Genomic DNA, 13800 nt, shown 5'->3' with positions numbered 1-13800 from the left:
AAAAAAATAGTTTTTTTTTGCGAATTATTTTGATGATTTCTGGTTAACTTCATTATTAAGCTATGATGTATCAGTAGGTCTGCTTCAGAGGCACGTTCTCCTCCATTCAGGAAATTTGTACCATGTAACAAGCCAAAAAAATTTTAAGAAAATGTTGTAGAATTATCTTATAAAATCATTCAAAATTTGGCAACCAAAATTTTGTTTTGCGATATTTTTTGCGATTCTTGGATTAGGTTTTAAAACTTTACTTTTAGAAATTGTGATTTAAAATATGTTTGTTCCTAAATTTAAGGTCTAATCGTTGACTTGAGCATTCGAACAATAAAAACCATTCACCCGGATAATCTCTATCAAACGAGAAATCACTCGTAATTCAGAAACCATTGCTCATCTACACCATTTGGATTTTGAAATTCCTGCGTGAGGTTTCCGAAACTGTGTAAGAATCTGGATTTGAAGTGAGTCAAGTCAGGTCAAGTGCTAAATCTAGGTTTGAGTTCACATTCTGGAGGCGTTACACATCATTTTAAAAATTCCCGATCATAAACCAAATTCCCGACTTATTCCCGCATATTTCCCGATGAATTTTGATTCCCGACTTTTTCCCGCATTTCCCGAATTTCCCGAGTCTGTGGCCACCCTGTATACTCCAGTCGTACTTACCCAGCATGTATCATTTGCTTAAACAAGGGAAATAATCAAGAAATATCGAAAATTTAGATCAATATTACCCCGGATTACGGTATTTAATACTAACTTCATCTTCATGGGGCTTTTTGTGCATTTTCAAAATTTGGAACGGTCTATAAGTATTGTATAACTAGTTAAATAAAATAAATAGAGACGAACCAGACTCGGGCTGAAAGTCTCGATAATAAAGACGAAAAAATCCAAAAAGTGTTGAAGGTACTTCAATAGAGTCATTCCAATCAATTGTCCTCTTTATGCTTGACCACGACTTTTATTACAAACTCTGATGTGAATTTTTCATACAAAAAATCTGTAATAGGGTGACAATGGGTATTATCGACAGGTTTGTTCTCTTCGCCATGAGAGGATTTTGTCAGCCAAATTGGTTGGGAAAGATTTGAGGCCACCTTTGAGTTTCAGAAAGCCCCCGTGACGAAGAGAACAAAACGGCCGAAAATACGTAAGCTCCCTTATTTAGGGTTACCTGGGGTAATACTCCCGGGGCAAAACGCCCTCACGTTATTTCATTATATAATTGAAATTCTTCAGATAAAAGCAAACTAGACTCAATATTACGAGCTGATCAAGCCCAAGAATGACTAGAATGAGTGGCGCATCCATAGGGGGTGGGGATGCTGGAAGAAATACCAAATTTCGGTAAAATCATATCGTTTATCTTTCAAAATCTAACAAAGTTCGGTAAAAGTTTCAAGCTTTACCGAATTTTATACCGAAGGTTATAACGAGATTGAACCCATGACCATCTGCTTATGAAGCAAACGTGTAGCCACTACGCCACGGGCCCCGGCGGCTGTAGGTATTACCTGGTTGATGCAACGAAAAAAGCGGGCTGTCAATGCACTTCTTTTTGAAAAATTCAATATTTTCGATCCTTTGTCTATACAGTGGTTTTTCGGTTTTATCACGATCAAAAAAAATTTTACCGTGATATAAACGAAACCGTGAATTTGGTGAAACGAGAAAAAAATGTAATTTTTTCATTCAAAATCGTTCAGCTGTAATATATATGAGTCGTAGTTCACATTTTTTAACAGTTTTGGTGGACTGGGCAATGCAGTATTGATTTTATTTTGATTTCGGAATGTTTTAGAACAATTGTGATAAAAACGAAACGGAAATCGTGATAAAATCGAATAGAAAAGCGTGAACTCGGGCGAGTAGTGATTAAAACGACTAGTGATAAAACCGAAACGCCACTGTATATTAAGAATTGGGTAAGATTGAGTCAAGCAGGTTATCGAGTGCACATAACCTTAACTAAAAATTCAACTTCTTATCCAGTCCCCATGTGACGTGGTGCCATGTTTACCGTATCTTCATAAAAGCACGCTTATTTTCGAAAATATGTCGAAGAAGTGTCAAGCGAGTGTGTTCATAAACTCCCGATCAAAAGTTTGGGGTCACCCCCTCAAAAACATGTCATTTTTTAGGCCCGCTAATTTGCGTCCGATTTCAAAACCCTAGGTTTCATTCAAAAGATAATAAGTCAAAGAAACTTTGAACATGATTTAAAAGAAACTTTTTCAAAAAAAAATTGTGTGTAAACTTTACCCAAAGTTGCCAAAGTTTCTAAAAAATGAATATAAACTTACGGCAGTGTCGCTGGAAATTGGGTCGACCAAATTTTAAGATGAGAGTGATTGTTACGGGAACAAGCAGCTCTGTCCGAATTTTCTGAGCAGATCGCAAACTCGATGTTGTGGTGCGAGAAAGCTATAAACTGTAATTTATTATTGTTTAGATTTAGGTTTACATATGATTGAATTCACTTACTTTTTTCGGTGTTGAGCTACTTTTTAGCTAATTCCATATTCGTTTAGTGTTCGTTTTTGCTCCTGTGATAATAATTTAGGTTAGAACTAAGAATATCGATAATAATTAATTACTTACGATCTGATCTGCGATAGAAATCTGTGATAATAGTTATGTTTAGATTAAGCTAGTTTAAGTTCAAACATTCTTTAAGCTCTAAGTTTAACTGTTAAATATCAATTATTTCGATTCTATTACATTCTTGAACTAGGGAAAACTGCATGTAATGTAACTCATGGATAACTGTGATGATTCTTTCTTCGTATCATCTTTCGCTTCTCCCTTAACATTACTCTATCGCATTTGACAATACCTCTCAACTGAAGTGTCAAACCCGGTCGGTTAAGTGGCAATGCTGGCAGCAACAGTGGTAATATAACCCATTTTCTATTAGCTTTCAACTGATTTTTACAGAATTTAAAAAAAAAGTTATTAGGTAAATTAACTCTTCATGTCATCGACCAAAAGTTTGGGGTCACCCTTCAATATGATGTATCAACCAAAAGTTTGGGGTCACTTTCGTAAAGCATGGAAAAGTGATTTGATGATATCTTCGTCATCTATAGTTCAATTTTAATTCTTTTTGGCTCATATCAAAGATAATTAATTAAATTTACGTTTGATGTCTTTAACTTAACGTATTTAACGATTTTTGTATATAAAATTTTTATGTCAAGTTAACACATTTCACCACATTTCAAAAAATGAGGCAAATTTACGTGTAGTTTTAGTATGTAAATTTCATCAAATATGTGTGGTTCAATGTCTATGCAGTATCATTCATTATGTTTCAAATAGGCCAAGAAGCATTAAATGAAAGATGACAAAGATATCAATAAATAACTTTTCCATGTTCTATGATAGTGACCCTAAACTTTTGGCCGATGACATCAAGGATTAATTTAATTAATTACCTTTTTTTTAGATTTTTTGGCTAAGTTCTGTAAAAAGCAGTTGAAAGCCAATAGAAAATGGGTTATATTACCGCTCTCATCTTAAAATTTCGTCGACCCAACTTCCAGCGACACTGCCGTAAGTTTATATTCATTTTTTAGAAAATTTGGCAACTTTAGCTTAAGTTTACATACAAACATTTTTGGAAAAGTTTTATTTAAATCATGTTCAAAGTTTCTTTCACTTATTATCTTTTGAATGAGACCTTGGGTTTTAAAATCAGACGGAAATTGGCGAAGGTATGGGCATAAAAAAATGACATGTTTTCGAGAGGGTGACCCCAAACTTTTGATCGGGAGTGTATGTGTAGTGCTTAAAATCATTTAAACGAATAAATCCATGCGTTTGGACAGCTCCTCCAATCATCAGCTAATCTTTAGTGTTGCAATATCGTAAGTAACACAAAATAGATTTAATAGCGTTCTTCTTCTCCACTCATTCTTGAAATTTTATGGAAATATCGTGAAACTAACAGACGGTAGTAGGAACAAGGAAATACTGGGACTATAAAAACAGTAACATAGCACAATGTCGGAAAGCGAGTGTTTAACTTGAACTTTATGAATTAAGAGTGACATATAAGGATTATTCATAAAATACATAAAAATACTAAAGAAAGAAGAATAAGTTTACCGTTGTGCTAGGACTCATACAAAATATATTGAAAAATCCGTTTAAATGTTATTGCGGGAGAGGGTCTAACAATGTGAAATGTTGTGTAACATAATATTTGAACGACTCATTTATCTTCAGGTGGAGTTATTTTCTTTGGCTATATAGAGACCAATGATCATGTACATAAGAATTTATAACGGAGGGTTTGGTTAAACATTTCTTATACAGTATACTAAAAATATCATGTTTTTTTTAATCAATCTTTTAATGCGCCTCTCCCTCATTGTAATTCCTCCCCTCCTCTCATGGAGGTTGAAACTTTAAATGAGGATAATTATGGTGGCTAAAAATGGTGATACAACATATAAACGTGCTTAAGTTTTTATTCGTCATGGTTGCATTGTATTTTAAGTGGATTTACTAGATATGTTCAATAGAATTAACTTATATTCTTAGATAGGCTACTTCGAATACTTTGACCCATTCTCACCCCCTCTAAATGGTGAGATTGGGTCAATTTTCAATAATTTGTAGTTTAGTAAACAATTCATATAATGTGATACTTTCTTGCTAAACTATCATTACCACATAGAAAAGTATACATACCAAATAAAAAGTTATTCCGACTTCAATAGCATTTGTTATTTAACAAACAATCTTTAAGTACGTATCCTTTTTTGACCCATTCTCACCCCCAACGACGGTATATCGAAGCAAAATACCAACAAAAAGAACTGGCTGAATAACAGTTTCTTAAGCAAGAGTTTACTTAAAAGTGGTTTGTTCCACTGTTGTACAGCAAACATGTAGGTTGGGATGTACGTTAGAGCGAATTCGATATTGATGGTACGTTATATCGAGGATACATAACAACGAAGATTACCTGTATTGATAAGCTTTTCAAACACGGTATTTATTTTTTAAAGAGGTGATTTTGCTCAAGATGCGTACGAATTAGACAAATTCCGTAACTCGGAGTCTATATTGACAGACTTTAATATTCCGTATATGTATTCCTTTCCCGATAGTTATCAACTCACTTGAGGGAATCCAGAGCATTAACATTCGGAAAGTTTCGAGCCGATGTCATGTCCCAGAAGTACCATAAAATTGCCAACCCTCTCGTGAGAGTGTCCCATGCGAGAATCGACCAACAAAGTAGGTATGTCCCCTACTCAACTAAAGCGAAGCTATTCGTTCGTTGCTTGGTGTTGCTGCGGCTCAGAATGCGATTCAACTGGAAGAAGTTTAGTTTGTTTGATGTACGATATTTAGAAACCAGAAGACCAGAAAACCGACTGCTTTTGGCTAGCATGGCAACCCCGATGCCTGCTGTAGCGGATAAATAAAAACGGATCCCTTTCGTAGACACGATGATTTATTAAAGCTCGATGGGAAGACTAGTTTTACGATTGACCTGGATCCTACCCGAGTGGCTTGGCAGTCTGGTTAAAGAGATAAAAGGAACTGATTCTGATTCGTATATTCTTTTGTTAAATTGTGGCAGTCAAAAGCTGGATTCACATCGAAATATACTTTTTTAGGTGAGCGTACAAATAAATTTGATTCAATGATAAAACAAACAAAAAATCGATACCGAGTTTCATAAAAACATGCCCTGGCTCTGACTATGAAGACAATGAAAAAAAGTACAAATTCTACTCATTACCTATCCTTTGTCATAGATCCCTATAATGTAAAATTCTGGCAGGATCCACGATGTTTTTCTTCTAGGATAGTATTTGCGATTGATCATTCCCTATCCTTCCAAGTATCTACATTGTTATACGATTGATTCAAAATGAACAGAGTAGTGAATACCTGAACACCAATCATTGTCGATCAGATTAAGAAACGATGGTTGCCTTAGCAACGCCCACTGAATACCAGCGCAGCGTAACTATGAAGATCAAGAGCACAAAAGAAGAATTACAAAGATCTCTCTCTCCAATTTTTGAGTTATTTTTCGATTTCGTTTTCCCACATCCAGATAGACAACGCACTTGTATCCTTTGGAATAATATTGATTGTGCATGTACACTAGGTTCTAGATGTTTTTTTATGGTCGAATGTGAAATCAACACAAGGATTTCTTCAGCGGAAATCATATCCATTACCGACCGGTTAACAGAGAAAAACTGATAGCTGATTATTTCAGACCAGGATGCAGCTTGTCTAATAAAATAAAGTGAACCATTTTATTCAATCACCATACATTGTTGATCTTGGTGGAATAGGAAAAAGTGACGAACATTAATAAGGAGCGAAAAAGCAACATTCAATCCAGGTGGATTCAACAGCTATCATCTTTGCTGCTAGACCTTAGGCGACCCATTCACATTGAGCCGGATAGAAGAAAAATTAAACTGCTGCTTGAAGGAGAAAAAAAAACAGGTTCCAATGTCCGTGTGCATCTTGGCGCTGCTGCTGGCTTGCCGTTCCAATTAAAAGGAAGAAATCCGATTAAGTGGATAAAATATATACAGTCAGGTTTTTTTTTACGCGGGGGATACATACCGCGTAAAAAAAACCGCGTAAAAATAAACCGCGTTAATTCAAAAATCCGCGTAAAAATAAACCGCGTTAATTCAAAAATCCGCGTAAAAATAAACCGCGTTAATTCAAAAATCCGCGTAAAAAAAAACCGCGTTAATTCAAAAATCCGCGTAAATGAAAACCATGTTTTATATCTTTAACTCAATAATTTCCTTCTTAATTTTATATTAAAAAATGAACTCAACGAATTATTTTAAGAAAACATTTTAAGATTTTTGCCTGTCACTCAAAATTTCTACAAGTTACACAAACTGCCAAGCTATTGTTTAAAGGTTTAAAGCTTTTACCATCATTGATGACGTCAAACCCGACATCAACCTATCATTCACCTATTTTTATTTTGGCCACCAAACCCAACATGGACTCAATACTTGGTCGATGTTGGTCCAACAGTGGCTCAACATTTGATAAAAATTGACCCAACTTTGACCCGACATTCGATATTTTTTCAGTCTGGCGGAATTTTGCAGGGTTTTCTCGTGTTTCGTGCCCAGCTACTCATTCGAGTGACAATGTATTCAATTGACAAGGATTCGCTTCCAAGTTCGCTTCTCATTTGATAGGTGTCCTGATTGAATGAAATCGTTTTGAACATGAATAGTAGGAAAAATGTTTGAAAAGATTTGTTGGTTAATGTTCAAATGAATGAGATGAAGTTTTGCAACACTGGTTGTTAAGACTCCATCTCACAGTTGTCGCATAAGCGTCGAAGTACAGGCAGTAAATAATGTTCACTTAACGTTCCGTAACTCGCGCGGTTGCCCACCACCGTCAGCACCACGCTAATTACTGAACACGAAAGTCTATGGCTATGACAGTAGTTTCTCAAGCTAAAAATAGTAACTATACATAATTAGACAGGGTTTAAATCAATAATTATTCCAAAATAGTTTTAAAATATTCCAAATCAGCCAATTTAACAGCCAGAAATGGACATAATAGACATAATTATTTGATAGATAGATACAATAATAGATATAATAATAATCTCTGGACATAATAGATTACAAATCGTAGATTTGTACAATGAAAAAAGTTCATGTAATCTCAAGAACGGTTTGGATGTTCTTAGACATCTCAACAGATCTGATGCTGTCTATTAAACTTTGAGATGCTCAGTAAGTCATGAAAGATTACAAGTCGTAGCTTTGTATTATGAATGAAGTTACCGGTACACCCGTACACTTTAGGATCTAAATTCCAGAATATTTTGGATGACCTAGGATATCCCGACTGATCTGAAACTGGCTATTTAACTTTCAAAAGACCTACTGGGCTTAATAGATTACAAATCGTTGTTTTGTATAATGCAAGAAGTTACCGCTGCACCCGTAGAATATGGGATCTAAACTCCAGAACAGTTTGGATGACCTAGGATATCCCGACTGATCTGAAGCTGTCTATTGAACTTTCAAAAGACTTACTGAGCATAATAGATTACAAATCGTTGATTTGTATGATGCAAGAAGCTACCGCTGCACCCGTAGACTTTAGGATCTAAACTCCAGAATAGTTTGGATGACTTAGGATATCCCGACTGATCTGAAACTGTCTATTGAACTTTCAAAAGACTAACTGAACATAATAGATTACAAATCGTTGATTTGTATGATGCAAGAAGCTACCGCTGCACCCGTAGACTTTAGGATCTAAACTCCAGAATAGTTTGGATGACCTAGGATATCCCGACTGATCTGAAACTGTCTATTGAACTTTCAAAAGACTTACTGGGCTAAATAGATTACAAATCGTTGCTTTGTGTAATGCAAGAAGTTACCGCTGCACCCGTAGAATATGGGATCTAAACTCCAGAACAGTTTGGATGACCTAGGATATCCCGACTGATCTGAAACTGTCTATTGAACTTTTAAAAGACTTACTGGGCATAATAGATTACAAATCGTTGACGTATAATGCAAGAAGTTACCGTTACAGACGTAGACTTTATGATCTAATCTCAGAACAGTTTGGATGTCCTTGGATATCCAGAAAATTACTCTGCATCATATTCTGCCTTTTTAATGCTGTTAAGCACCAAAACTACAGAAATATGTAGAAAAAACTCTATAATAATGCTTGGAAAAATTCCGTTTTAAAATTAAAAATCCACGTAAATGAAAACCGCGTTAATTCAAAAAACCGCGTAAAAATAAACCGCGTTAATTCAAAAATCCGCGTAAAAATAAACCGCGTTAATTCAAAAATCCGCGTAAAAAAAAACCGCGTTAATTCAAAAATCCGCGTAAAAAAAACCTCGTAAATGAAAACCGCGTAAAAAAAACCGCGTAAAAAAAACCTGACTGTAGGTAGGATGGGCTCCTAAGCGAATTACGATTCGTCGAGAGGACAGGCAGGCAGCCAAGCATGAACGGCAGATGAATGAGAAATGAAACGATATAAAAAGTAGAAACTTCTTCGGTTTATTGCCCGGGTCATAAAACTAGATAAACTAAAAATTGTTGAGTTGGACCGTCGCCATAGCGGATTTTGAGAATGCATCCCGACTCTATGCTTCTATGTATTCATATGAAGATCGAATTAATAATAGTTTCATAGTGATACGTTCCAAATCGCTTCAGTTAGTTTTCGTTTTAAATTAGTTAGTTTCTGATATTAGGCGAAGTTTTTCCTCTTATTCTTGGCATGACGTCCCCACTACAGGGACAAAGCCTAGTTTCTAAGATTAGTTTTCTTTCAGCACTTCCACAATTATTAACTGAGAGCTTCCTCTACCAATGACCATTTTGCATGTTTATATCATGTTTTTTTTTATATATAGAATTATAAAATGTGCTGATGAGATACCCAAGAGGTGGGTCCTCGGGTTATGTGGGGATCGACCCACTAAAAACTCTTTCTCTCTTTCCACGTTACGCCCGTTAAGTCATCGAAAAGGGGGGGGCGTACAAGAGTACTCTCTATTGGTTAGCGTTCCACCAACTACCGCCTTAAGTTGTCCTATCTCCCCTGAAAGCTTGGGTCCTGGCTAGTACTAAGAGTACGTTGGATTCAAGCTCTTGTGGAAAACCCTTGTTAACCCACTTGTTCACCCCCGTACACATCCTTTCTTTCAACAAGCCTGTGTACATCTACCCTTGTTGGAGGGTGCTCTCTGCCATTACAACATACCTAGATGATGTTCTGGTGATCCGTCTCATGTCTCTTATGCCGCGTCGCTCGAAGAACTCTACCACCACTAGCGCCATGGACATCATGCCCGCTAGCACGCAATTTGTGGGTCCTCTCGAGTCGCTTCCCGTTTCAGTTAACCACTAGCACCCTCGACCACGCAGCGGCGCCGTACCGTAGTATGGAGACCGCTACTGTCGCGAACAGCTTAAGCTTGCTCGACACTATTACAGGCTATTTGACATCATCTTCGACAATGCCATAATCGCTAACCTTGCCATTCTGCAACCACCTGGCTACCGGATTTCAGCTTGTCATCGATCATAGCCCCCAGTTGCTTCAGCGAGCGCTTGGAGTTAATCGTGCAGCCGCCCCTGGTGACCACTGCCTACTGTTCAGACTTGCGGATGTTCACCACTACCACCTCCGTTCTGTGGTGAGCGAGTACCAACTGCCTCGACCTTATCCAGTCTTTCACTAAAGCATATCGCGTGTGCTGCTATCACCTGCACTTCCTCTATTGACGCCCGGTGGAGGTGTGAGCCTCTATATGCCATCATTGTAGTGACTAGGACAACAGTTGATTATGGAATGACATTTATTTCCTGTAGCTTAAAGTCTATGCTAACTAGATACTACATTCTCTCCCTTCTTTTTATTATAAACCTTTGATTCTTATAGATTTTGACATCAGTATTTATTATGCCAGAGTTATTGTTCTAAGCAGCACATCGTCGAGTCGCTGATAATGTCTTTAATATTTTAATAACGCTTATTTTATGCGAATTCCATTCACGTGTAGACTTCAGTGTAAGTTTGATTTGGTTCTCTATTTTCCACGTTCGTTTACAGCAGAAGACTAAACGTTCCTGATGTATTCGCTGAATATTATTTTTTTTCAGATTCTTCACATTTGTGAAATGTCGTCTGGCTATTCTGCGGCTTGTTTTTTTTTTATGCTTTCTCTGTTGTTCTTACAGCTGTTTGTACCCATTTTGACAGTTTTAAAATGTACATATTTTCATTTACAGACCATATCAATAAATAATGAATAACACAATTCGGTTTGCGAAATCTTTCCTTTCTTTTCCTCTCTCTTTTAAGGGAAACATCCTCCGAGGTGAATTAACCTAGGGCTTAAAATAATAATAAATAATAAGGGAAACATTAAGTAATAATGATTATGAACATCGTTTAGTGGTAAACCTCCAACCTTACGATAAGCTGTGTATAAGACAAGTTTCCATCAAACAATCCATCCTATATAACTATAAATTTCCACATAGAGCAGCTGAAGGTTTTCTCTAAGCGATTTCTGCCTTACACGTTTATATACTTCACGAAATCCTCTAATATTTCTATACTTATATTCCAACCATATACTCTCTTATAGATAGTTGAGATCAGTATTTTTAGAAACCACAAATAACACGGTGACAGTGCGTTGAATAAACAATTACAAATGATCACAAAATAGGTTCCGTCGCATTCTCATCTTAACTTAGACCAGTAAACGGATGAATTTCAAAATAATATTGTTCCGCTATATGCGAACGCGCCTCTATTCCCAACGAAGTCCAGTGTGACGACCACCAAACGCCTGGCTCACGCGGATAACATTCTACCTACTGGGATTCGATGCAGTATAGGAACGATGAGCGAGGTTTTGTTATCCTCCAAGTTCCATCCTCCACGAATATTGTGCTATTTTTTTAGTACGATTAGTTATCTTCCCAAGCCATCCTCCAGGAATATACTCAGATTGCATATATTCAGGAGTATAAGCAGAAAACAGTGAATTATTTTTTAGTACGATTAGTTATCCTCCAAGCAATGTATCAGGTAGGTATACATTTAGGGGTATTACGTGGATTTGAACGATCCGGCAGATCAATCAATGCATTGTTTTGCAATACTGCAATTTCAATGCAGATTACTTTATGATATGTAGGGGAGACTGAGGAGACTTGATCCCTGGGGAGACTTGTTCCCCCCATATTTTCTCGGAATCAAAAACAGTTTTCTTCTAGTATATTTTTTTCAAAACGACATCTGGACAGACGACAATGTTTTGGCTACAATTGATTTTAATTGTGTATTGCATTATTTTTTAATGGCTGATGGTTTGTTTTCAGTCCTTCAGAAATCTTTTAGGCGATTCCGAAAAATCTCAATAACTTTGTGAAAATTGAACCAAATCGTGTCAAAATTTCACAGCACATAGTATAAATAAAGTACTATCAAACGTATTTATCCAAAAAAGGCTGTTATATAAATATTTCAATTAATGTAGCTTAGTGTATACAACAGTGTTATGGGGAGACTTGATCCCTCGAGGATTACACACACATTATACATGTGAAAAATAAAATTCTATTTGGAAGCCTCTATTTACTCGGAATTCTAGTATGTTCAATGATAAAACGTGTCAGATAATTAGTATTTTAGTACAAATCATGAAAAGGGGGATCAAGTCTCCCCATTTTCGAAATACGGCATATCCTTAACAATTTAAGGAAATCTTATAATTTCAAATACACCTTATGCATCAAAAATGCAAGAAAACTTGAAAAGAAAATGAATAGGCAGCTTCTGAAGTTATTTTCCCCTTGAATTAACCATGTGCTCAAAAGGGGATCAATTTTGACCCATTTTTCAAAAATACATCAGAAGACATGCCTCCATAAAAACACAGTTTTGAAAACTTTAACAATAATTTAAAGTCCTTCTGTTGCGTATAAACTTACAATAGATGGTTACCTGCCGTTATGTACGAAAAATGGATCTAGTTTTGTATTTTTTCTTAAAGTTACAGGCAAATTAAGAAAAAGGGATCAAGTCTTCCCAGTCTCCCCTACAGACATACTAAATACAAAATTCAAACAATAAGCCCGTTTCCTGAAAGCAAAAACTCATACAACGGATCTGTAACTCTAAGCTTTCAGCATTAAAAATCAACATTCTGTATTTAAAAAATATTTGTCGTAATTTCGCGCCATAAGGCTCCTTCCAAAAACAAATTCAGGACATGACCATCATACAGGATTCGTCCTTAGAGTCCTGCTGGTGAGTCCTGATGTCGGAAACTTATGCCACGGATCTGTAACCCTGAGCTTCCGGGATCAAAACTCGTCATTTTCTACAGAAATCATATTTGTTGTAATTTCGGCTCATATGGCTCCTTCCCAAAACAAATTCAGGACATGACCATCATACAGGATTCGTCCTTAGAGTCCTGCTGGTGAGTCTTGATGTCGGAAACTTATGCCACGGATCTGTAACTCTGAGCTTCCGGGATCAAAACTCGTCATTTTCTATAGAAATCATATTTGTCAATAGTTCGGCTCATATGGCTCCTTCCCAAAACAAATTCAGGACATGACCATCATACAGGATTCGTCCTTAGAGTCCTGCTGGTGAGTCCTGATGTCGGAAACTTATGCCACGGATCTGTAACTCTGAGCTTCCGGGATCAAAACTCGACATTTTCTATAGAAATCATATTTGCCGTAATTTCGGCTCATATAGCTCCTTCCCAAAACGAATTCAGGACATGACCATCATACAGGATTCGTCCTTAGAGTCCTGCTGGTGAGTCCTGATGTCGGAAACTTATGCCACGGATCTGTAACCCTGAGCTTCCGGGATCAAAACTCGTCATTTTCTATAGAAATCATATTTGTTGTAATTTCGGCTCATATGGCTCCTTCCCAAAACAAATTCAGGACATGACCATCATACAGGATTCGTCCTTAGAGTCCTGCTGGTGAGTCCTGATGTCGGAAACTTATGCCACGGATCTGTAACCCTGAGCTTCCGGGATCAAAACTCGTCATTTTCTACAGAAATCATATTTGTTGTAATTTCGGCTCATATGGCTCCTTCCCAAAACAAATTCAGGACATGACCATCATACAGGATTCGTCCTTAGAGTCCTGCTGGTGAGTCCTGATGTCGGAAACTTATGCCACGGATCTGTAACCCTGAGCTTCCGGGATCAAAACTCGTCATTTTCTACAG

This window comes from Aedes albopictus, chromosome 2 (genome assembly GCF_035046485.1).
Source record: "Aedes albopictus strain Foshan chromosome 2, AalbF5, whole genome shotgun sequence".
In the NCBI taxonomy this organism is placed as follows: domain Eukaryota; kingdom Metazoa; phylum Arthropoda; class Insecta; order Diptera; family Culicidae; genus Aedes; species Aedes albopictus.
This window is presented reverse-complemented; position numbering follows the sequence as displayed.